The following is a 25,658-nucleotide window of genomic DNA, read 5'->3' on the forward strand; positions in this document are numbered from 1 at the left end:
TAAATTAATTCATTTAAATTGCCCACGACGATCGGTGAAGACAATAAAGAAAAAATATTTTTAAAACTACACAATAATGGAAATACTCTAGTGTCAAAATGTGATATTTTGATTTATTTAATTTTTTTGTAATAAACCCATTTAAAATAGTAGAGCAACATTGAAAATCCTATCTAAGATATCACAGTAATTTAAGTTTTAACGTTAATCAGCACACCTAAATTTTAACAACTAAAATCTATATACACTTAAACACCTATACTTACCTAAATTATAAAAATTGCATTTCCAAACTATACACACAAACACATTTCGACCCTATCTGTACACGTCTAGACTCACACACACAGCACACTGTAGCAGAGAAGTTTCAACGCACACATACACATTGCAATACGTAAACGAAATTTCAACGTTCACACACATACACGTGTTTAGAATAGCGATTCTTTACGCACACAGTCATGAGTCAGTGACTATTTTATGTAGTTACAAGCTTCTTTCTCTAGGCTACTTTTATCCGCTATTTTGTCCCCAGAAGGAAAGAATTGATAAAAATCCTTTCTTAGCGGATGCCTACACCATGGCTATCTAGTGTCTACATGCCAAATTGCAGCACAATCGGTGCAGTAGTTAATAGATCAGTCAATCAGTCAGTCAGACAGTCACTTTTACGTTTTATATATGTAAGTACATATAGATTATATCATACGTGCATACGAATGAATTATTTCGCACGCACACATTGACATTACACGCACACATGTGAATGGTAGCACACACACACGTGCGTACAAGTTCGACGACCGTACGTTTCTGCAAGTGACAGTTCGTTATTTGAATTTTTTTTTTAAGTTCTTTCAGATTTTTTTTTTTTGAGATTTTCGATTCTAGAGCTAACCCTTCAGAAGTAAATTAGTATTTTGATTTGGTACTACGATTATAGTGTTGTGTACTTTACATTTCTGTAAAAACAGTTTACCCCAAAAGATTATAGGTGCAGTAAGTAGGTGCTACTGTAAAAAAACAGAACTTTGTTTTTCTTGTCTCTGATTTCAAACATTTTCTATAATTAATGATAAGGGTAAATTATAATTAATTGCGTTTTTGTAAAAGCTATAAAGAATCATTTAATAATTTTAATAGTTATTTTAATATTAAAACAAAAACCGTAATAGGTATGAAAAAAATCTACCACTTAATTACTATTTAACTTGGTTGGTTATTAATATATTTAACCTGGTTACTATTTAACTTATGTGTTTTTTTTTCAATTCTTTCCAGATTGATTTCTTCACTTCGGGAGATAAATATTGAAGCTGCCAACGGCCAACCTTACTGCCAACATGCAAATAACAGAGGTACGTTTTTTTTTAAATAGAATTGGTTGAATTTTGAAAAAAGTAAGTATCCTGTATACATACAATGAACTTCGGCCATTTACTATCATTTCCAAATTTACGATAATAGTTTTAGGTACAGATTGTTTCAATTGAAATATATGTGATAGAGAATTATAACATAGTAGTTAAGTAGTTATGTGGCTATACCTTCCTATTACAATGTACTCTATGGTGTACAACATAATGTGATAATTATAATTAATTATGGAGAGTTATTTAAATTCTCCGACATATAAGTGTTACCGCTCCATATCCACAATTGGTACCCATCCATAGGACGACCACGTCTAAGGTTGCTTAACCCGCAAATAATTGCCTTTGACGACAAATAGACAAGTGCGTTAGTTTTTGTTCTCTATTTTTTAAGAAGACTCTAATAAGAAATTATCTTACACTATCCAATTCCCGTATTCTCATACAAATTACATTAAAGGCTTTGTCAGACAGGACGCGTACTTAGCGCGCGTCAGAGCGTTAAGTTGACGCCGCGATATGACGCTAAGATGTGTTCTACTACCATCGTAGAATACCGTCAAACAGAGCGCCGGCGCTAGCAGTACGCAACGCTCTGTCGCGGCGTTAGGACGCTTTAACGTCGGGTGTTGTATTTTTTTACAAATTTTATTTTAGCGTCGGCGTTAATAGGCGTAAAATAATAATAAAATACTGCATAATGACCGAAAATTTGATAGAATTGGTTAGAAAATATCCATGCTTATATAATACGAAGGATAGTTCATATAAACTATAAAGATATATCAATTAAGGCAAAATTGTGGGCACAAATCGGAGAAGAAATTAATGAAACTGGTAAGTAAAAAATTCTTCCGACTCCGGAGTTAATATCGCTGTACCTTGTTTTGTTCGTAAGTAATAATTATGTAAACAACATGCAGCTTTAATAATATCAATTACTGTGTCCTAACGCGCGCTAAAGCGTTCTGTTTGACGAAGCCTAGCGCGACGTTAAAACAGGACGCTGCAGCGCTACTACGCAGCGCTAAAATACGCGTCCTATCTGACAAAGCCTTTAAATGTCATGTTATTAATTTAATTGTTCTCAAAAAGCTAGTGCTATTTTAAAAACAGAAAAAAAAACTTTCTCTCGTACTTTAATTCGATTTCTTTACAATTTCTTATTACATTGCGGCATTTCTTTGTTTTACTTATTCGAGTTTCAGTGAAAAGCAGCAATCTATACGAAAAGCTCTGAAAATACGATTCGAAATTTTTAAATAGGCATGACGACAGTATCCATAAATGATCGTATTAGTGTTTTTAAGGGAAAATGTATAATAAATAAATTAAATATAGCGACTTAGAAATCTTAAAAACATTAAGATTAATGAGATTATCAATAAAATAAAACATTGAAATTCTGAAGTTCGCCATTTTGACTAAAACACGCGTGACGTCACGCATAAGTAAACAACTCACGTCAGATGTATTTTGTTGTTATGAATATGTTGAGAATACGCATTTTTATTTATTTTCTATTGTTTCACGTATGCTTTATCGACTCAGAACAGAAATATAATTGCGAATTCACGAATACATGGTTCGGGATTCTCCGCGCCAACTTTATACAATAATTTCTTATTATTTTTTCGCTTGAAATAATTACTAACACATTTTTGAGCATTATTTTTATGTGGATTCACACTGCAATACTGCACACCACTTATAAACTTTGTAATTCGTTTCTATAACACATATTAAATAAATACTTTTTTAATTTTCTTCGCAATGCGTACAAATAATTACGTATTTACCAAAGTTTGACGTCACGCCTACGCCATGACACCTGCGAGCTGTTTTGGCACAGATATTAAATATTTTTTGAAAAATGGCTTTAATCTTCGTTAAATTTAAGTATATTACCGAAATATAGGGTTTTTCTTGTATAGTAAACGTATACACACATTATGGAAGAGAATTTCAAAATCTTTCGTCATGCCTATTGCTACACGTATTTAGTCCCTAGTTACAGACAAGCGTTCTAGACGTTTAATTGGCTGAATATTGCACATAAATTAAATTTAAACTCTATAGCAATCGCATAGGATTCTATTTCGAATGATAAGTTCTTATGTTGGCAGCGCGACATAATGACAGTTGTGAAAAAATTAAGAAAAAAACGTCAAAACTCAAACGTCAGTTGTCTGCGGATCGGCGCAGAGGATGGATGTGGAGGTGTATTACTTTGTTTTATTTATTTTACGTAAAAGTGATTTTGGTGTATTAAGTTTGTGCTTCAGTTTTAAATATAATCATGTATTAAAGTGTAGTTAGTTTTTATTTTGTGTTACGCGAATGTGGATATTTTTAACTTGTACAACAGGACTTTTACCGTAAGTAGATTTTATCAAGAGATTTCTTTAGATATTGTTTTAAATGGCTGTAAAGATTTACTTGGATAAAACCGTGGACAATTTAAGTTTGCGAATAAATAACGTGCGAGAGCTATAAAAAATTCCATAGAACTTATAAACTGCTTGACGATTTTTAATGTTTTTCTTGAATTACGATAGTTTATATTTTCAGTCATATACCTAATCAAAATATGTAGGTGTGGAATAAGAATAATATTATTTTGGTTCATTTATTATTTTTTTTAAATAGGTACCTATAGTTAGTAATATCGTAAAACTCACGAGCGACCGAAATTTAACTTAATTAAAGTAAACTATCATTTAACAAGCAAAGCAAATTCCATCAAAACTAATTTATCCGTTTGGTCGTGACAAGTGACAACGTTAATGACAAATTAGACTCATTTCTTCTTTGTGATAACGGATACTCAAGTACCTACAGTCAGCGAATTAACACTGTGTGGGTAGTAAAAAAGTCATTTTATGAAAACATTCTTAAAAGTAATTAAATTTAAAGTAAAAAATTCCAACTCAATTTATCTATTTATTCATTTGAACTTCTCCTACTGGATACATAATATTATGAATATAGTATATACCCAACATAGGTACTTACTATAAAAAACGTAACTCTTTTTAGCGCAGTCGGATAACAATATACCTAAACCAGGACCAGCTTTCAAAGAAAGAAGGATCGTCAAAGTCGGTTCACTCATCGAAAACGATTTTTTCCTCAATAAAATAATTATATGTAAAATAAGTATGTACCCAGGGCGAAAAGCTAGTTAATCTATATTTCTATAGAATTAGTGAAAATGAAAATGAAAATTTATTTATTTCAGCAAAAAACACAATAACAATACAAATTTAACAAGATTAGAATTTGTTTATTTGTTTGAACGCGCTAATCTCAGGAACTAGTGGTTCGATTTGAAAAATTGTTACGGTGTTAGATAGCCCATTTGTCGAGGAAGGCTATAGGCTAATATCATCACGCTAAGACCAACAGGAGCTGAGCAATGCGGGTAAAACCGCGGGGCACAGCTAATCTATATATAAACGACGAAGGTGTGTAGACAACAATGCAACCCGATGAAGCATGAACCCGCGACCCACAAGGTTATTTGGAAATTAATATAAATGTTTCAGGCGTGGGTTCGATTCCCACGGAGTTTCAAGTGTATGGGGAATTGATTAAATATGTGTATCAAAAATTGATTATTAGGCTTTGGTTGTTTTACAGATTTATGTTCATCATTGTCACTATGATCTGTTTTGTTTTTATTACAGAAAAAATATCATATTATATTTACTTGCCTTAATGCATAATTGTGTATGTCTGTCTTTCCCTCACGACACAACGGAGCGATTTTATGATACGATTTTTGTGTCTATAAATGTCTATCAACTAGACATTTCAATTCCAAGGAAATTCCTTTCATTGTTTTATTTATTATTTCATTTATTTATTAGGGTCTAGATATTATCGCATATAGATCACTACATAGTATAAAACAAAGTCGCTTTCTTTGTCCCTATGTCCCTTTGTATGCTTAAACCTTTAAAACTACGCAACGGATTTTGATGCGGTTTTTTTTTAATAGATACAGTGATTCAAGAGGAAGGTTTTATTATATAATTTATTAGGTTTTAGACAAATCGGGCGAAGCCGAGGTCGGTAAGCTAGTTTATTGTAATCGTCAGCCTTTTCTGTCTCCAATACAGAAACTATAAAAATATTAATTATTTATTTCTAATTGGACAATGTTATGACTAACGACACTTCGTTATTATAAAAATAAACATTGTTTGTTTATATTTATTCTACTTCGAATCCTGTTACAATTACTATTTCTCAGAATATGAAAGTGTTCTTCATGTCAACTAAATTTCACATTATCTATGAAGTAATAACAATTATTAAGGATAGTTAAAAATATTTTTTTTTTGTAATTCTAGTGGTAAGGAAACAGAGGTTATTTTACCGTTATAGGTTAAAAGTTTTATGTACAAGTAGTTTTTCTTAGAAATTAATATAGTTACAAAAATCTCATGAAATTGTTGTTATGTCACCGATCCTTGATAAGTGTATAGGTACGAAGTTTGAATTAAATCTGTCCATTTAAAGTGTGTCATAATCGAGCCTAAAGGAGTCGATTACATACAAACATACAGGTGAAGCTAATATTAACAACAACAAAATAACTTATATTATGTGTAGTCAGATATTCTTATATATAAAAATGAATCGCAAAATGTGTTGGTAAGCGCATAACTCGAGAACGGCTGAACCGATTTCGATAATTCTTTTTTTATTATATTCCTTGAAGTACGAGGATGGTTCTTATGTAGAGAAAACGTAAATATGTACCACGGGCGAAGCCGGGGCGGACCGCTAGTTTTTTAATAAAGGTATGACTTTCAGCATGAGCATAAGATGTCACCTAAACAATAAGTTTTTTCCATCTTTGCGGACCCATCAAATTGATCCCCGAGCAATCGATATTCTTTCAATAATTAATTATTTGTTTTATTACATCGTCTTTTTCGGTCTTTTTTTATAAAATTGTCATAAGGCAGATCGAAATTCGAGCCCTGCATGACACACTATTTTTTGCAACTTGCAAAAGTTCAATACAAAATTTTCGATTCGCAAAAAATCGACAAAAAATCTTTTGTTCGCACCCTTTTTATAACCCTACTCAATAAAAGGTATAAAAAATATTAATAAAGGTTTTTTAAATCAATAATCCGAAAGCGTGACTGATTTGGAAAAAAATACCCCGTTTTTGGTGTAAAATAGGGATTTTGTGAAATTGTGTACTGTCGCGAATAGAAGTGCGTTTGAAATTGAATTACTTTTTTTATAATGTTCTGTTTAGTTTGTTGTATTTGGTTTATTCATTTAGACTTTAAATTACAGTTCATTTAAGTAGATAATCATGATTTCTATTACGAAGTATAATATAATATTATTATCTTGTACAATATGCTGTATGTCTTAACTTAACTGTATACTTACTTGAAAAACGACCAACTAGAGATTTAACAATAATTTTAAACATGAATAATACAGCTCTGTAACAGATAGACCAAGGATTTGTAGAAATTTTCTCCTACAATTTGGTTAGGAAATTCTCTAATCATTTTGATATTCCAAAAAAATAGGACCATAAAATAATGATCAACTAATTCATTATTATTTGCTTTACAATTTTGGCAAAAATTATAATCTATCTTTAAAAGAAAATTTTATTAAATTTTCACTTTACTCAACAACTGTACTCAAATAATTAGTACCGGTATTGAGTTTTGTATTTATTTTTGCACCAGTTGAAATCAGCTGCGCAGAAAGCGATGGAACAAAAGTTGTCGACCCGAAAGGGATGTGAACAATGCGTTTTTTTTCTACTTTTTCGTAAACGTGTGGCGCTAGAATAGTGTGGATGTGATTAATTGTATTTATTTTGTTCGTAACAAAAAAGGCGTTTATTTGTACTAGTAATAAATAATATTAAATAAATAAATATAAAAAGTTGCCTGCGACCAAGCAAACACTACAAAATTCATATTTAAATTCAAATTATATTTGTTATGTATTGTGAACTATTATTGCTCTTTAAATTATTTATTTGTACGGAAGTAACTCAAACTTAAACATTTATTTATTCAATTAGACTTCTTATAGAAGCACTTTCGAATCGTCATTACATATTTTTAACATTTACCACCGATTCGGAAAGCAGTATATGGAGAAGAACCGGCAAGAAACCCCATAGTTGATCTTTTAAAATCATGTCAATATTACAATTTAATTTTACATATTAATTATTATTCAGTGTCGCGAGTCCGACTCGCACTTGACCGATTTTTTATAATGTAATACATATAAGCATAATATAACATAGTAAAGCCGAGTGTAGTAAAATGCTTAATAATATGTATTTGTTATAAAATATTTAACACTATACGCACTAGATTAATAACAAATAACAGCATATCCATACAAATCTTTCGTATAATCATCGAAAAAAGGTAAAAAAACTAAATTCTGCGTCGAACAAAAGACGTATGGCACGCAATGTAGGGTTGGATAAATTGTTGAAAAATATAAAAAAAAACCTAAAAAAAGGATACTTGTTAAATTTCGCACTTTTTTGATAAACACCATTTTTGCAGAATTAATTACTTTTAACGGATTTAAAACATGATTGGATTTGGCCCATTTCAAACATTTTATAGTAAGAGTGCTGACGATAAATTTAAGAAAGAAAAACTTTTTGAATTAGTATTTGGACTAAAAGATTAGCATTTCTTATATTATAGCCCATGGGCCATGGTATATGATACTTACCTTATACATATATTTTTTTTTTTACTCTAGATAGGGAAGCGCTTGACCACAATCTCGCCTGATGGAAAGCTAGATGCGGTCTAAGATGGTACGCGCTTCCCTAGTAGGTACCGGTTCACTCTTCGCTTGAAGACTCTCATATTGTACTCGTCGGGGAACACAGATTCAGGAAGCGCGTTCCAGTCCCTCGCGGTTATAAAGTTATTATAAAGTTTCTATGGATGTTAATTACTCTTTCAAGCAAAAACAGCTGACCAGATCGATATGAAATTTAGCAAAGAGATAGATTATAATCTGATTAAGCACATAGCTTTTTGTGACTCGACTACTCGTGGAGTGTATGCTTATAAACAACATATTCTACAGAGAGATTCGAACCTACGTTCCTTTCATCAAAATATGTAGGCTCGTATTACCGTTTCAATTACAAATAAATCGTTTTTAATGAAACCGTCGTGCCGAGCACACGCGTCAGAAGTGAAACTTCTTTGGCAAGATTCAAAGATACGAAAATCACCTTACTACAAGATGTGACGGTATTGCCATGACGTGACCTTGAAATTTTAATCTCAACGCGCCTAAAGAAGTTTCACTTCAAAAATATTTTCAAACTCACCTTTAATTTCACATGACGAAATCATTCTTCATACCCGATTTACCCAAATAGTAGCCTAAGAGCTATTTAAACTTTAAATCATAAAAAATATATTAAAGTAAACATTTATCCGCCACCTCCTGTACTATAAACCACATCAAACCGGTTCAGAACCCGGTCAGAGCGAAAAAAAATGTCTGCCAACCGTCTACCGCCGGCCGACGAGTTTTACTTTGCTTTCCTAAGTTATACTTAATTGAGGAAACCTAACTTAGTACTTTGGTGAATAAATACTAGAAATTTTATAGAAATTGATTTTATTTGTCGGTGAATTGAATAACGTGTCGACGACAACGATATATTTTAAGTGTTTCATCCAAATTGTCGATTTTAAAACATCGATTGCAATGAACATTTTTTTTCTTTTATAAGTTTTTTTAACTACCTACTTATTTTATTAAGGGCCGATTTTTCAATCCTTGGTTAAAATGTATCCGTCTAATAAAGTATTACGCGAACTTATTAAAATGTCACCTGTAAACTGTCAAATACGGGCAATTAGAATACATTTTTGAAATGGTAGTTTAATACGTTATTCGACGAATAAGTTTTAACCAAGGATTGAAAAATCAGTCCTAAATTGTTACAATGTTTGTATTTGTATTTATTTATATGCACGTTCACACATATAAGCATTACTATGAAACCACTTATTATTTGACGATTGTTGCCTTTGAAGTGTCATAAACATCCGCGAATTATAACCAACTAGATTTCCGACCGTGGCTTCGCCCGCGTTTTCAAAGGAAAGCCCTCATAGTTCTTGTTCCTGTAGGATTTCCGGGATAAAAAGTAGCTTATGTACTATTCTGGGTCTTCAGCTACCTACATAGGTACCAAATTTAATTGTAATCGGTTCAGTAGTATTTGCGTGAAAGAGTAACAAACATACATCCATCCTCACAAACTTTCGCATTCATAATATTAGTAGAATGTATTTTTAACACTATCTCGCTCCTGTTGTTTTACTAGTAATAACTAATAAGTACATTTAATTCCACTAAATATTCTGCCTTTTAAGAAGATTAATTTATGGAATCCGGTTCAGCAGTTGTTGAGTGACAAAAGCGTCTGATATTTTGACGATTTACAACTGTTTTATCTTTGGATAATTTGTAGAATAGGAATTAGATTATTGTTCACATCTTAGGACATGTTTTCAGTCCGTCAGTCAGTCAGTTCAGACTATTAACTGGGCTAAAAATGAAAAAAAATGCAAATGCTTTGGGAAAAAAAATTGCATGTACGCTGTTTGATTTGTAGACCGTACTTAAAGTTGGTGTTAATTAATTCATTTAAATTTAATTTGTAATCAATATATTATGCACATTGCCAATATTACTGGAATATAGGGATGACATTAATTTCTACATTATTTTAAATCAAGGTTTTATATTCAAAATCATGTAAAAATCCCTCACAAAATTTTGCATATTTTCTCAATTAAATTTTGACATGAGCACATTTTCAGTTACTTTGACAGACGCTAACTACATTCAAATAGAGACATCTTCACATTTTCTCAGAACGTGCGAGCGGGACACAGGATACGGCTGTCCCGCTCCCGCATGGGCGTGCGCATGACGTCACAGCTTGATAATTGTCACCGGATACAAGGCAGACACGCTCGAATGTATAGTATAGTTGAAGAGCTGGGTTATAGGATTTAACGACTAAAAAGGCAGGTTTTAAAGCTGCTTTTTAAGACTATTTTACTAGACATATGTTTCCGCCCGCGGCTTCGCCCGCGCAGTCAAAGAAAAACCCGCATAGTTCCCGTTCCCGTGGAATTTCCGGGATTGCGTCATTTTCCCGGGATAAAAAGTAGCCTATGTCCTTTCTCGGGTATCAAAATATCTCCATACCAAAATTTCATGTAAATTGGATCAGTAGTTTAGGCGTGATTGAGTAACAGACAGACAGACAGAGTTACTTTCGCATTTATAATATTATGGATAGAAACTTTAGACTAGATTTTGACACGGATAGATTTAATTCAAACTTTGTACACTTATTAAGGACCGGTGACAATACAATAATTTCATGAGACATTGAAAAACTAAAAAAACCAAATCCGTTTTTGTAATGATTTTACGTGAAAACAAATATAGCAATATTCGAAAATAATATATGTGCAAAAAACACTAACCAGTTAACATCTAAACAGATAAACAATAAATAGTCATGTTAAAGTTCGATGTAATATTTTCACATCTGCCAATCTGCACTGAAAGATTTCAAAGGAGATAGGAGACCGTGAAAAAAATAAAAATATTCGTAATTTGTATATTATCGTTAATAATAGCTCTACAATGAACCAATTTTGGTAGAAGTAGACGGTTTAGTTCATTGAATATTATTATTTCAATTATTACACCAATTTTGCAGTAAAATATAAGGTTATACAAGTTTGAAAAAAAACCATTAACATTAAAAATGTCATTAGTTCTTTCGTTAATATTTAATATTTATTTAACAATCATAATAATTAATAACTACAGTCATTAAAATTATCCCCATCTCTCCGACTATAAACATCATACAATGTTGGAAATCGTATTAGTCAGTTCAATAAAGAAACGAATCTTCAATGGCGGCCAAAGCTGACTTTGACAGATGGTAGGATCATCAAAAAAGAAAATAAAAATAACGTAAATTGATAATTATTTTATTAATTATTTCAAATTGTTTGTTGACAAACTTTTTTGTTATTGTATTTGTGTATTTATATGAATTATCATATTTACGTATACAGAATGTAATAAAATCCCCATAATACTTGTAATAAGCCCATAAAACTGAACAACTTTTCCCAAAGAACATATTTTGTCAAATTCCAATAAAACATTATTTACTTTCGCAAATGCATAATTGTCATTGTAAATTTATGATAAAAGCTATTATAGGGAAAATCAAATACATTTTAGTGATTTTATTTTTCCATTTTTTTTTTGCATACCGTACGGCCGTGTGTGAGCGAGAGGGAATGATAAGCGCCGCCATTGAAGATTCGTTTCTTTAAAGAACTAACTAATATCAAATAATATACCGCTTGTTTCACAGTTATCAGACAAGTGACAACAAACATATAAACTGATATTGTACGCATGTCAGGTAGTTCTCCGAAATAATTGATGTAAATAATGACTGCCTAGCTTCATACCGCGGTTTTACTTGCGTGATGTGTCAAATGTGTAGAAAATAATGTTAAAAAATAAAACATAGATCCCTAAAAAATAAATTGTTAGTTTTATGAGATATTTTACAAGAATGCACTAATTATACACTATTATATCCTTGTTTATTTTTGATATATTAATTTCAGTGTGCCTTTTGGTGCCTATTATATATATAGGTATTATATTTAGCTTTTTAATTATGTTTTGTGTTTATTTAATTTATATTTAAAAATTTCAGAACTGAAGTACAACCAACACGTTCAACATATCTGAAGAATTTCGCTCTTCAAGAAGATCTATCGACACGCCTTCGCTTCGCTCCACTTCGCTTCGCTTCGCAATTAAACAATGAAGGTAAATAGTAGGTAGTTTTTCTATCGAGTTTCACAACTTCGCGATATATTCTATATTGTAATTTATGTTTTACTAGCTGCGCTCCGCGGTTTCACCCGCGTGGCTCCGCTCCTGTTGGTCTTAGAGTGATGATATTATAGCCTTCCTCGATCGATCGATCGATCCTGGGCTATCTAACACCGAATGAATTTTTCTGATGGGTGTTGGTGAAATCAGCCCTTTTTTTTATCAAAATAAGCCTTTCTTGGTAAAAATGGAACGTCAAACAACCTAAGTTGTTGAATTTGATATTTTTGGTTATAAGGCATTCATCACCATCATCATCAGCCCATATACGTTCCCACTGCTGGGACACGGGCCTCCTATGAGGGTACAGGCCATAATCCACCACGCTGGCCAAGTGCGGGTTGGCGGATGACACATATCGTCGAACTTTTGATTCTTCGACATGTCGGTTTCCTCACGATGTTTTTCTTCACCGTTCGAGCAGTGGTGATGTTACAATATGCGCAGATAAATTGAAAAATCAATTTATTTCCTGCGCGCTCGCCTGGTCTCGAACCCCGGACTTATCGATTCGAAGTCCGAGGTCTCACCACTGAGCCACCACTGCTCATAAGGCATTGAAATGCTTTAAAAATCGGATTGCCGTGAAAGGATGCGAGTTCGAATCTCGTGATCGATTTTTTTCTATTCCTTATAAATTTATTAAGTACCTAAGTTGTGTTTAAACCCTAGAAAGACTAACACATACAAACTTTCGCATTTATCATATTAGTAAAGTAGTAAAGTAATGTATTAGCACAGAATTTATTTCTTTTTTGCGCTATCCTTATTCTTCTCACATTTCCTTTCCTACCAGGTTGCCTGGCAGAGATTGCTGTGTAGCAATAAGGCCGCCTATTGTGCAAAATTTTTGTATCTTATTAGTTTGTACTACATTTCCTACATGGTTTTGTACAATAAAGTGTTATCTTTCTTATATATAAAAATGAATCGCAAAATGTGTTGGTAAGCGCATAACTCGAGAACGGTTGAACCGATTTCGATAATTCTTTTTTTATTATATTCCTTGAAGTACGAGGATGGTTTTTATGTAGAGAAAACGTAAATATGTACCACGGGCGAAGCCGGGGCGGACCGCTAGTAAATAAATAAAAATAATAGTTAATATGCATATGCAGTGACATAGATTTCTTAGCACTTAGGTTTCTTCCTATAAGTCTAACTAAGGTACAGGTGAGGTCATTAACCCCAAGTCAATGGTCGTTTGTAAAAGAGTTTTAGGGTTTCCAGGAACCCATAGCAAAACGTCTGCCAAGTTTGTAAACTTGATAACGCAAGTTATAATTATAATTTTATTTTTAACTAGCTGTGGCCTGTGACTTCGCCCACGTGACGTTTGCGAATGTCTTTTGAATTAATAAGGATAAAAATATAACATTTTTAGAGACGATAACCACAATACTACTATACTAATATTATAAATGCGAAAGTTTGTAAGAATGTATGTATGTTTGTTACTCTTTCACTCGAAAATAAAACGATTTGAACAGCTACTCGTCTTGCCTATAGTTTTCCTTGATAAATGGAATGCTAACATAGAAAGATTTTTTTTAAATTGGACCCGCAGTTCCTGAGATTATAGCTCGTTCAAGCAAACAAATGAACTCTTCAGTTTTATTTTTTATATTAGTAAGCAAGTATATCTAATAATATTAAAGCTAAAAGAGTTTGTTTGTTCCTATTTAAGGCTATATATATCATCACGCTAAAACTTCGGGTAAAACCATGGGGCACAGCTAGTATCTCATCTAAAACATAAGCCTTTATGACGCAGTCGGGTAATAGATCTAAAAATAAATACTAATTTGTTTTGTCTAGCTTTCAATAATATTTTATTTAACATGAAAGACTCCTACGATATTTCAAAATGAATGAATAATTTCAAATTGATATTTACCACCTACGTACTTACATTTGAATGTTTATGAAAGTCTGTCACGATTTCATGTCTAAACGGGTGAACAGATTTTGATAAATTTTGATATAGGCAAAATAGTAATAGTTGAATATTGGAATAGATGATACTTTGGGTTTGTAAAACTAACAAATATAGTGAAATTACTGCTTAAAGTTTAATTTTTGTACACTAGGTAATCCTATAGAACGTCTTAAAAATATTAAGCATAATATGTCACCCAGAAATACAGCTTTCTTTCAGTGAAAGTGTTATCAAAATTGATTCAACAATTACTGAGCTTATCCACTTCAAATAAAAAAACAATCAATTAAAATATTTCCTGCATACAGCACCTCCTTTTTCTAATCAATTACAATTCCTGAAAATTAACACTATCACAGTAAAAACCATTTTTCAGTCTTGTAAAAATTATACCAAACAATATTTGTGTATAAACCAATGTATAATTATTATATGTATTTTCAATTCATAAATGAAAATATCCCATAAAATTTCAATCGACCGAAACTCTTAAAACTTTACACTCCCGTTTTCAGTCGGTTAAAATTCACGACTGCATGGGACGAACCTACGAGTGACCTTACCAAGGGTCACTCGTCTACGACTAGAGGTCAATAACCTATTATAGATACCTTCTTGTAGACAGCACGTGGGTGTATATTTTCTATTTATCCCATAAATAATTGTATTTTTTTTTAGGGCTGATTTTTCAATCGTTGGTTAAAACTTATTCGTCGAATAACGTATTAAAATTTAAACTACCATTTCAAAAATGTATTTTTCTTGCCTGTAATTGACAGTTTACAAGTGTCATTTTAATATTATCGTGTAATACTTTACTCGACGAATAAGTTTTAACCAACGATTGAAAAATCGGGCCTTAATTATTTTGTTCTTTAAAATTCCCTTAAAATAATAATGTATTTTCTTTGAATTTATTTTTTTGTTAAAATTCAATGTTTCTTGTGATTTCTCGTAAATAGGCTATTTGTTTAATGAATATGAAATCATATTTATTTAACCAAAATAAATATATTACAATTATTACATATTAAAAATTTGTCCGTAACTATGTCTTTAAATTTTTTTTTTTCAAAACGACTGTGCTCATTTTAACGAGATTTTCACGGACGGATAGATAGCTTGTTATAATCAGTGACTGCTATCAAGTGACCTGTAAAGAACAAAGGGTTATAAATAAGTTACCCAAATAACTTAAAAATAACTTGATGAAGTAACGTTCACAACATAGGGTTTGGAGCTAACTGACCTACGACAACTGCGTACTTATTAAGCTTGTTTTTTCTAGCTTTTAACAGTAACTTCGTTCCAATTGATTTTCATAATAACTTGTAGCATTGAGAGATAATGTATCTACTTATATGTAGAAGTATTTTCAAATTCGATTCAGTAGTTTCGTAGATAATTAGGGTTTTGGTACTTGAATACTTACTAGAGAAAATTTTTACTAGGTTAAATAATGTTTTTTTATATTTTATTAAAATGGTAATAACTACAAAGTCTAATTTCGCATCTAATTTTGACTATTGACTAACCTGAGTTTCAATATTGCCAACTGCAAACCCATTTAACAATTATTATGGTGCATTTACACATTCGTGCGAATATCGAAGCGAATAACGAATTCGCATATGTAAGCAGTGCATTCTTATCACCTAGAAATTTACGTATCTATACTAATATTATAAAGCTGAAGAGTTTGTTTGTTTGTTTGTTTGTTTGAACGCGCTATTCTCGGGAACTACTGGTCCGATTTGAAAAATTCTTTCGGTGTTAGATAGCCCATTTATCGAGGAAGGTTATAGGCTATATATCATCACGCTACGACCAACAGGGGTGGAGCCACGGGGTGAAACCGCGCGGAGCAGCTAGTTCGTGATAAGAGTGGTTTTTGGGACGCAATCAAGAGGAAGATGAATGTGTCCACAAAAGTTCGCAACGACGATGTTTGATATGTTACGTCGAGTGTCGAGGCGAACAGCGAACAAGAATGTACCATCACACATTCGTATTCTCTTGATTACGTCCGAATAACCGCAGTGACTGCACTGTACGAATACGAATACGCGAATCGGATTTGTCAATTCGCGCTACTTAGACAGGACAACAGTCACTACATAGTATAAAACAAAGTCGCTTTCTTTGTCCCTGAGTCCTTATTTATGCTTAAATCTTTAAAACTACGCAACGGATTTTGATGCGGTTTTTTTTTTAATAGATAGAGTGATTCAAGAGGAAGGTTTTAGTATATATTTGGTTTTAGACAAAGCGGGCGAATCCGCGAGCGGTAAGCTAGTATCTAATAAAATACCACTTCGAAAGTGTAATTATGCACCACAATCGAAATTTGGAATCCCGAACAAAATACCGGCACGTCGGCAACTCAGTGTGCGTCTGTCCGCGGCGCGGGTAGGGTGTCTGGCCGTCTAGACGGGGTGTAGGGGGTGTCTAGACAGCTGATCTGTAGACCTATACGTATAGAAACATACTATGGATAAGGACTGAGCTTCCTACTCTGTAGTGTGTCAAAGTTTTAGTACGTGCACAGACCACAGTATAAATTACAATATGTACGGGTTTGTAAGGAATATCACGTAGAAATGTGTCTTTTATTTTGAACTAGCTGTGCGGTTTCATCCGCATTGCTCCGCTCCTGTTGGTCTTAGTGTGATGATAAATAGCCTATAGCCTTCCTCGATAAATGGGCTATCTAACACCGAAGGAATTTTTCAAATCGGACCAGTAGTTCCTGAGATTAGCGCGTTAAAACAAACTCTTCAGCTTTATAATATTAGTATAGATTAAAGGTTGTTATTAAGTATTGTTTTTTTGGTGTTTAATTAATTATAAATTTTATTACTCGAATAGGTAATTGACTGGTTTCTTTCCGGAGGATACGATCTTCCTCTCTACTTTAAATCAAAGCTATTGTGTCAAACTTTAAGTTATTGTTATTAAGTAATATTTTGCTTCGGGGATGTTAGTTGTTATTTCTCATATAGATGTTCGTAATTAACTATGTACTTTCTTTCTGTAAGTTAGTCTATCTGTTTCGCTATGAAAATAAATATTTCGTTTGATTGTAGGCGAATGTCTAGATTTTGAAGAAGGTTTCAAAGCCGCAATTTTCAGAGAGACATATTGGTTTAACTTCGCAACCAGTTTTAAAATTAAATGATGTATTTATATTTAATACTAGCCGATGAACAGATACACTTTGTCTGAAAGCATAAGCTCTACGCATAGATTAAATATTATGTTAAACGAAAAATAACCTTCGGACGATAAAATACTATGTACCTAAATCACATTTTCCTGGCTTATAAACATTTTCCTGACTTATACAAATTTTCCTGACTTATAGAAATTTTCCTGACGTATAGAACTTCTCCGTGTTTATGTGCAGGTCCACACTGCGAGCCTAGCGCGGTTGCGACGGCGGGCGCGAAATATCAAACGTATGAAACGCGCCTTTGTGTCCACATTGAAATGACTATGGCGGAAGCCTAGTGCGACGGTAATGAGCAAGCCAGCGCGCGTAGTTTTCAAACTCTCCTATCCGCGCGTTCTGGCCACACTACGGGCCTAGTCAGCAAGCGACCCAATGCGCGGACGGCGGGGGTATCAAACCAGTTTGGTCTTGTCGCTCGACTTCTTATATTATATCCTTTATTGTTTTTCGTAAAATAGCGGTAAATACTTAATTGTTGAAGTGAAACTTCTTTATTTATAAGTGCGATTCAATCTAAAACACTTATATACACCACAGTAATTTTGTAGGGTATAATCTCAATTCTTCATATAAGATTCACCCGTTATTCCTCTGTTTTATTTATTTCGTGTACAACTTCTATAATGATCTCATCTCAAAATCGGACAGTCCAGTAAAAATAGCAAATCGTCCAAAGTTTGCAACACCCGAAAAACGTCGAACCGCTACTTGAGCTCGCGCGTCGGTGTGGCCACCGCGAGCGCCCGCTCGTCGCGCCCGCCTAGGCCGCCGCCACCGCGCATTCAGTGTGGACGCACACTATAGAAATTTTCCTGGCGTATAGAAATTTTCCGGACTTATGGAAATTTTCCTGTCTTATAGAAATTTTCCTTTCTTATGGACATTTTCCATCTTATAGAAATTTTCCTGACTTATTGTAATTTTCCCGACTTATGGATTTTTCCTGACTTATAGAAATTTTTGCGGCAAAGATAAATTTTCCTCACGTATAGAAATTTTCCTGGCTTATAGAGTTTTTTCCTGACGTATAGAAATTATCCGGACTTATGGAAATTTGCCTGTCTTATGGAAATACTCCTGGCGTATGGAAATTTTCCTGTCTTATCGAAATTTTCCTGGCGTATAGAAATTTTCCTGACGTTTAGAAATTTTCCGGACTTATGGCAATTTTCCTGTCTTAAATTTTCCTTTCCTATGGAAATTTTCCTGGCGTATAGAAATTTTCCGGACTTATGGAAATTTTCCTGTCTTATAGAAATTTTCCTTTCTTATAGAAATTTTCCTGACGTATAGAAATTTTCCTTGTTTATAGAAATTTTCCTGACGTATAGAAATTTTCCTTGTTTATAGAAATTTTCCTGGCGTATAGAAATTTTCCTGACGTATATAAAGGGCATTGAAACTTTCTGGCATATCGACCCGCCGCCATTTTGATTTTTTTTCAAAATCGCGGCGCACGATTAAAGTGGTATGTATGGATAGAGGACACATAGACGAACAAAAAATGTCTAATAACATAGTACCCTAAAGCGTCACATTACCGAGATATTTGGAGGTAAATATTCACTTATGAGTACAACGACAACACTAAAAATTGACTTATTACGTGTCTATATGCATAATATTATCTCCAAATAATCACTCCCAGGTAGATTATTATTATTAAGAGTTTATTGGAAGAAAGTAGGTACATTCATTACATAAAAACAGACATACATTACATAAAAATGTAAGTAATGTAATGAATACCTACTTTCTTCCTGTAATAATAATAATCTACCTGGGAGTGATTATTTGGAGATAATATTATGCATATAGACACGTAATAAGTCTATTTTTAGTGTTTGTCGTTGTACTCTTAGCTGAATATTTACCTCCAAATATCTCGGTAATGTGACGCTTTAGGGTACTATGTTAATAGACATTTTTTGTTTGTCTATGTGTCCTCTATCCATACATACCACTTTAATCGTGCGCCGCGATTTTGAAAAAAAATCAAAATGGCGGCGGGTCGATATGCCAGCGTCCATACAAAAAGTTTCAAACCCCTTTCCTTGTTTATATAAATTTTTCTGGCGTATAGAAATTTTCCGGACTTATGGAAATTTTCCAGACGCATAGAAATTTTTCCTGACTTATTGTAATTTTCCCGACTTATGGATTTTTTCTGACAGAAATTTTTGCGGCAAAGAGAAATTTTCCTCACGTATAGAAATTTTCCTAGCTTATAGAATTTTTCCTGACGTATAGAAATTATCCGGACTTATGGAAATTTGCCTGTCTTATGGAAATTCTCCTGGCGTATGGAAATTTTCCTGTCTTATCGAAATTTTCCTGGCGTATAGAAATTTTCCTGACGTATAGAAATTTTCCGGACTTATGGCAATTTTCCTGTCTTAAATTTTCCTTTCTTATGGAAATTTTCCTGGCGTATAGAAATTTTCCTGGCTTATAAACATTTTCCTGACTTATTCAAATTTTCCTTGTTTATAGATTTTCCTGGCGTATAGAAATTTTCCGGACTTATGGAAATTTTCCTTGTGTATCACTGTTCCAATGTGACTGAGTAACAAACATACAGACTTACCAACATAGTACCTATGTATGTATTGTTATGTGATTAATTTATTAATATCAAAACAATCATCAATTATTAAGTTTGAAATTATGATCAAGGTCATTCAATTTATTTAATCAAATAAAATACATACGATCGAAACAAATACAAATCATTTTTTTATTTGAATCATTAATTGTTATTAAATCAATAATCATTAGGTACATGCATAACAATAAACGAACGTAAATAACACACACGTAAAAAATATTGATCAAACTCACATACAAACACTGTAAGTGAAAATTTAGCAACCTACGTATTTATAAAAAAAAGGGGAATAATAAAACGAGCGACTGAAAATAAAGTGAGCGACTGATTATGAGATACTGATTTAATAACTTGAGCGGTATGAATTTGAGTAATCGACAAATAAACTAAACAAGCAACGAATATTAGTTGATAATAAAATACAGATTGAGCGTACTAAAGGAGGATTGTGATTAATCCATTTGATATATTAGAATTCTAACTGTGTGATTACATTACTATATGAGCGAATAGATTACTAAGTGAGCGACTAAATTACGCTCATCTAGAGCGACTAAAAACACTAGAATAAATTGTTCAAATAGTTATTTGATAAAACTTTCAAAAACAAATTGAACTGATAGTACCTACTCTGTCCATTATAGTATTATTCAAAGTGATTTTTCTATTCGAAATAGCTCGATTAAGATAAAATGCCACTCATTATAAATAAATCATATGCCAAATAATGAAAATAATACAAGACGTAATTTTGTCACTCAAACAATTAATATTAGGTCGCTCAAATATTATGAAGCTGCTCATTTTGTATTTTATGTAACGCAAATTAATGTTTGTTAGTTGCTGATCTATTAATTTTTCACGCTCGCAGTCAGTCGCTCACTTAGTAATTCTGTTACCCCAATTAATTATTTTTAATTTACAGTCACTCGTTTAAATACTACCCTAAAAAAAATACGACACAGTTTTTTAATACAAAAAATACGCCTTTTATGTAAAAAAAGTAAAAAAATATATTATTTACCCACATACAAAATCCAAAAAGTGAAAATTTAAGCCCATATTAAAAAAAGTTTTATGGCACAATTCGTACTAATAATATTATAAATGCGAAAGTAACTCTGTCTGTCTGTCTGTTACGCTTTCCCGCTTATACCTCTCAACCGATTTTGATGAAATTTGGCACAGACAATCTTTAGACCCTGAGAAAGAACATAGGCCTTTTATTGCGAAATATGTACCACGGGCGAAGTCGAACGGACTGCTAGTTTTTTATAAAAAAAAATCTTTCCTTCCGTAAAAAAAGTGTAAATAACCAAATATCAAAAGCTAAAATAACGTAATGCCAACAAAACGGTTTCTGTAACGAATCATAGATAAAAAAAGCGCATAAAGACTGTCCCGCGTCTTTGTGTTTTCTTTTTTTTATATTTTTGTTCGATTTTTAAAAAAACGCGCCAAACATCTGTTCTTGTTCCCACGGCTTTACCGTTCGCTGTTTTTTTTTAAACAGCCACACCTGTCGACCGCGAATTTTTAAGGAAAGCGAATATTTTGATTCGTTCACAAATGTTTTTTGTTTGATGTAAACATTGAACAAGAATAATAAAGAAATAGAGAGTGCATTTGAATTTGAAATATAAAACTGTAGTATTTTTAACTCAGATAAGAAAAAAATAATTAAAATCTATTTGAAGTGGAACTTCTTTAGGCGCGTTGAGAGTAAAATTTCATCGCGTCATGGAGTAAAGCGACGATGTTGGTATTTTTGGATCTTGCCAAAGAAGTTTCACTTCTGACACGGTGTGCTCAAAATACACGATCTTTTTTTGCAAATTTCCATAGCTCTATGCAAAGATCGATAACTTTTCTGCTATAAAAAAATATGCTTAAATACGCACTTGACTTCCTTTTATTCAAGTACTAATAATACATTCTAATATTATAAAGCTGAAGAGTTTATTTGTTTGTTTGAACGCGTTAATCTCGGGAACTACTGGTCCGATTTGAAAAATTCTTTCGGTGTTAGATAGCAGGGATAGCTATAAGCTATATATCATCACGCTAAGACCAACAGGAGCAGAGCAATGCGGGTGAAACCGCGGGGCACAGCTAGTATTTTATAAACTTACAGAAATGTTTCTCATTTCAGATGGAGACTGGAGAGATGGACTGAGGGGGCTCATCAGCGGTTGCTACTAAGATGCTAAGTATCACATTAGTAAGTAGATTAGTAGAATAATTCTACTATACTAGAATTTCTACTATCTTGGTGTAAGTATTTACTGTCTTACCACAAAAAACTTTAGACAGGTTTTAACTTTAGGGTTCATACGCACTATGCGGGTAGCCGCATAGCGCATAACCGCAGGATGCGGTTGCGAATGCGGCCAGCCGGACGGCTACCCGCATAGTCCGGTTGAAGAACCGTTGCGATTTGCGGTCATGTCGATCCATTTCAAAGATGGAAATGGAAGAAGTTGCAGCTATTTACTACATTTAGAGCGTATACGCACTATGCGGGTAGCCGCATTGCGGGTAGCCGTCCGGCTGACCGCAAGCACAATTATGTACGTAATATTCATTTCTATGCGCACTGTGCGGTCTGCGGTAGCCGCATCGCATACATAATATTGTGCTTGCGGTCAGCCGGACGGCTACCCGCAATGCGGCTACCCGCATAGTGCGTATACGCTCTTACACACGTTACGTAAAGAAGAAAAGCAAAGAAAGAAGTACTGGGTGCATCCTTATTTGCAAACACGAGATGAGAGCAAGTGTTTTGCAACCACGTGCACACACTCACTCAATGGCGGGCAGCCGCAGACTGAACCGCACAGTGCGTATAGCAACCGTCCGGCTGGCCGTCACTCGGGCCGCAGCTCTCCGAGCAACCGGAGCGGTCTGCGGGTAGCCGCATCGCAGTGCGCATAGAAATGAATATTACGTACATAATTGTGCTTGCGGTTAGCCGGACGGCTACCCGCAATGCGGCTACCCGCATAGTGCGTATGAACCCTTAATCTGGTTTTGTCATATTTCACATAGACAACTGTTAAAGTGACAGATCCCTGGTTTAAAGTTAGACTGTGTTTAAATTGTCTTGTGGACCAATAATATTTTATTGTTGTCTTTAGTTACAGTCAAATTCTATAATAATCCAAGTTTGAAATCTTAAGTTAATATTCTATACAACTTTTTTGTAGTTTTCTCCAACGGGGATCGAACCCAGGTTTTTTTTATCAAGCTTATCTTCAGAGCTTGCAAAAATTTTAAATCTGCTTTTACAACGCATTTAAAATTAATAAAATGGCGTGTTGAGAATAAAATTTCAAGGTCGCGTCCTGGCCATACCGTCACGTCATGGAGTAAGTCGACGATTTTGGTATCTGTTTCAGAGTATCACGCGAAACCGCGTGTTGAAACAAGCTAATAATATTTTTGAGTTTTCAGTTGAATTCAACATGGCGGGGCGGTTATATTCACAATCTGCCTGAAGTTAAAGCAAGTGTCATAACTCAACTAGATAGTGTAGATAGGTTACCAACACAACATTCGGTCTTCAAACACGGCACACTAACAACTACTACACTAACACACTAACGCACACACGATTGTCGATTAGACGTCAGAGTGAGATGGCATGATTCAACTATCGTGAGCGAAAAAGGGACAACTGAAGTCTGAACTGTGGCTAAGAACCTATCTACACCATTTCTCTAATAATATATTTTAGGTACTAGGTATGACAAATTGAAAATACTCTCGCAATTTTGATCGGACTGAAGTTAGGTGCGAGTCGCGTCAGCGTAAAATAAACACTATGTAACAGTAATAAGAAGTAAAATACATGAGCAAGAGGTGCTAACTTCAGAGCGGTCATTAATTTTGGGGATTATTGTAAATGTCATGTGACGTCACACTAGCAAGAAAATACGTTATTGTTATTTTCATGTAAATAAATTGTATTTATGTGAAAATAATAGCCACTCCATAGTTTTTATTGAAGTGAAACTTCTTTACCGGGGTTGGAAAAAAATTTAGTGTAACATTTTTTCGTTACGCGTGACATTTTTCCGTTACGCGCCATCTTTTTCTTATCCCTACCACGCGTGGTTCGACGTATTTCTGTCAAGTTGCATATAATAATAGGTAAATTATTTTTTGAAAAATAAGGTCATAAAGAAGTTTCACTTCTTACGTGTGTGTGACTAGTACACGCACACATTTTTTTTTATTAGTTACTAGCGACCCGCCCCGGCTTCGCACGGGTGCAATGCTGATACTAAATACACTACAGAAAAATTGTGAACGTTGTATAGGTATAAAAATATAGCGGCCCGCTCCGGCCTCCGGCATCGCACGGGTATAAAATACATAGCCGGGCGGCCGCAAACGCTACGTCCTGCAATTTTTAAATCTGTAATATCTTCGAAAATATTCACTTAAATCATACGGTGTAAAGGGCCATATAGATCTATATTAAATGAACAATGTATCCATGGTATTTAATTGATTAAGGATTAATGCTGTATTGGTTAAAATCGCTTCGAAAATTAGCCATTATTTGTCGTAAAAAGTAAATGACAAAAAAAAGTTATTGTGGGTTATCCATAAGAGATAGACATATACCATCGCGGACTTTTCTGTAGACCTTTTCAATGTGTATAATACTTAGTACATTATTTTGATAAAACTCGTAGGGTTCAGCCTGCGTTTGCAATGTAAGCGGAATAAATGTAATTTTTTACGACATCACATTAGAAACCTCAAAAATAACAGTACTTCTCCACTACTTAATGGATCTTATTATACATATAAACCTTCCTCTTGAATCACTCTATCTATTAAAAAAAACCGCATCAAAATCCGTTGCGTAGTTTCAAAGATTTAAGCGTACAAAGGGACATAGGGACATAGGGACATAGGGACAGGGAAAGCGACTTTGTTTTATACTATGTAGTGATGGCTTGTTACATTTTTATTTCTGTTAATTCGTATGCTATTTTTTTGTAATAAGTAATATCTTCATCGAATTTTAGATTCGCTAGTACAAAATTAAACACTCGTTTAAATTCAATTATTTTGATAATAATTTGTTTATGTAATTGCACGCCTCTGGGTACTACTGTCACTTCGCGCAAAACATCTGATTTTTCAAACTTAAAATGTCTTTATGTATCATACATTGCACTTGTAAGATAATACATACACACACATATTAAGAAAAAACACTATTTTTAACGTTCATGATATTTTTGATGTCATTTTTGTTATTTAAACTAGTTAAAAAACAGTTTAAAAAAGTTCTGTCTTGGACGTCCGTGTGTCTGTATGTGCGGATCCTTTTTCTTGTTAACACGATAGCGACCGAAATACTTTACTAATCGAGTCTTTTTTTTTCTCTTACGCTTGAGTATGCTCAGGAATAGAACCCTTTCATTTTTCAGGGCCTGATTCGATGTGGTTTAATTGTTATTAAATAAACAAAAATAA

The 25,658-nt window shown here is 33.4% G+C and overlaps 2 long non-coding RNA genes across 2 annotated transcripts in view; both read left to right on the forward strand.

Moving 5' to 3' along the window:
* The window catches only part of LOC149475508 (uncharacterized), a 107,148-nt gene that overhangs the window by 79,091 nt on the left and 2,399 nt on the right, over positions 1-25,658 (forward strand). The gene's annotated exons all lie outside the window — the stretch shown is intronic.
* Positions 1,392-23,737, forward strand: LOC149475509 (uncharacterized). Its single transcript, XR_016318073.1, has 4 exons — positions 1,392-3,754; positions 12,202-12,317; positions 22,315-22,383; positions 23,616-23,737. It is a non-coding gene; the product is annotated as an uncharacterized LOC149475509 (long non-coding RNA).

Source organism: Colias philodice, chromosome 30 (genome assembly GCF_061535455.1).
Source record: "Colias philodice isolate Cphi_HAF_F1 chromosome 30, ilColPhil1 Martin Lab GWU primary, whole genome shotgun sequence".
NCBI lineage: Eukaryota > Metazoa > Arthropoda > Insecta > Lepidoptera > Pieridae > Colias > Colias philodice.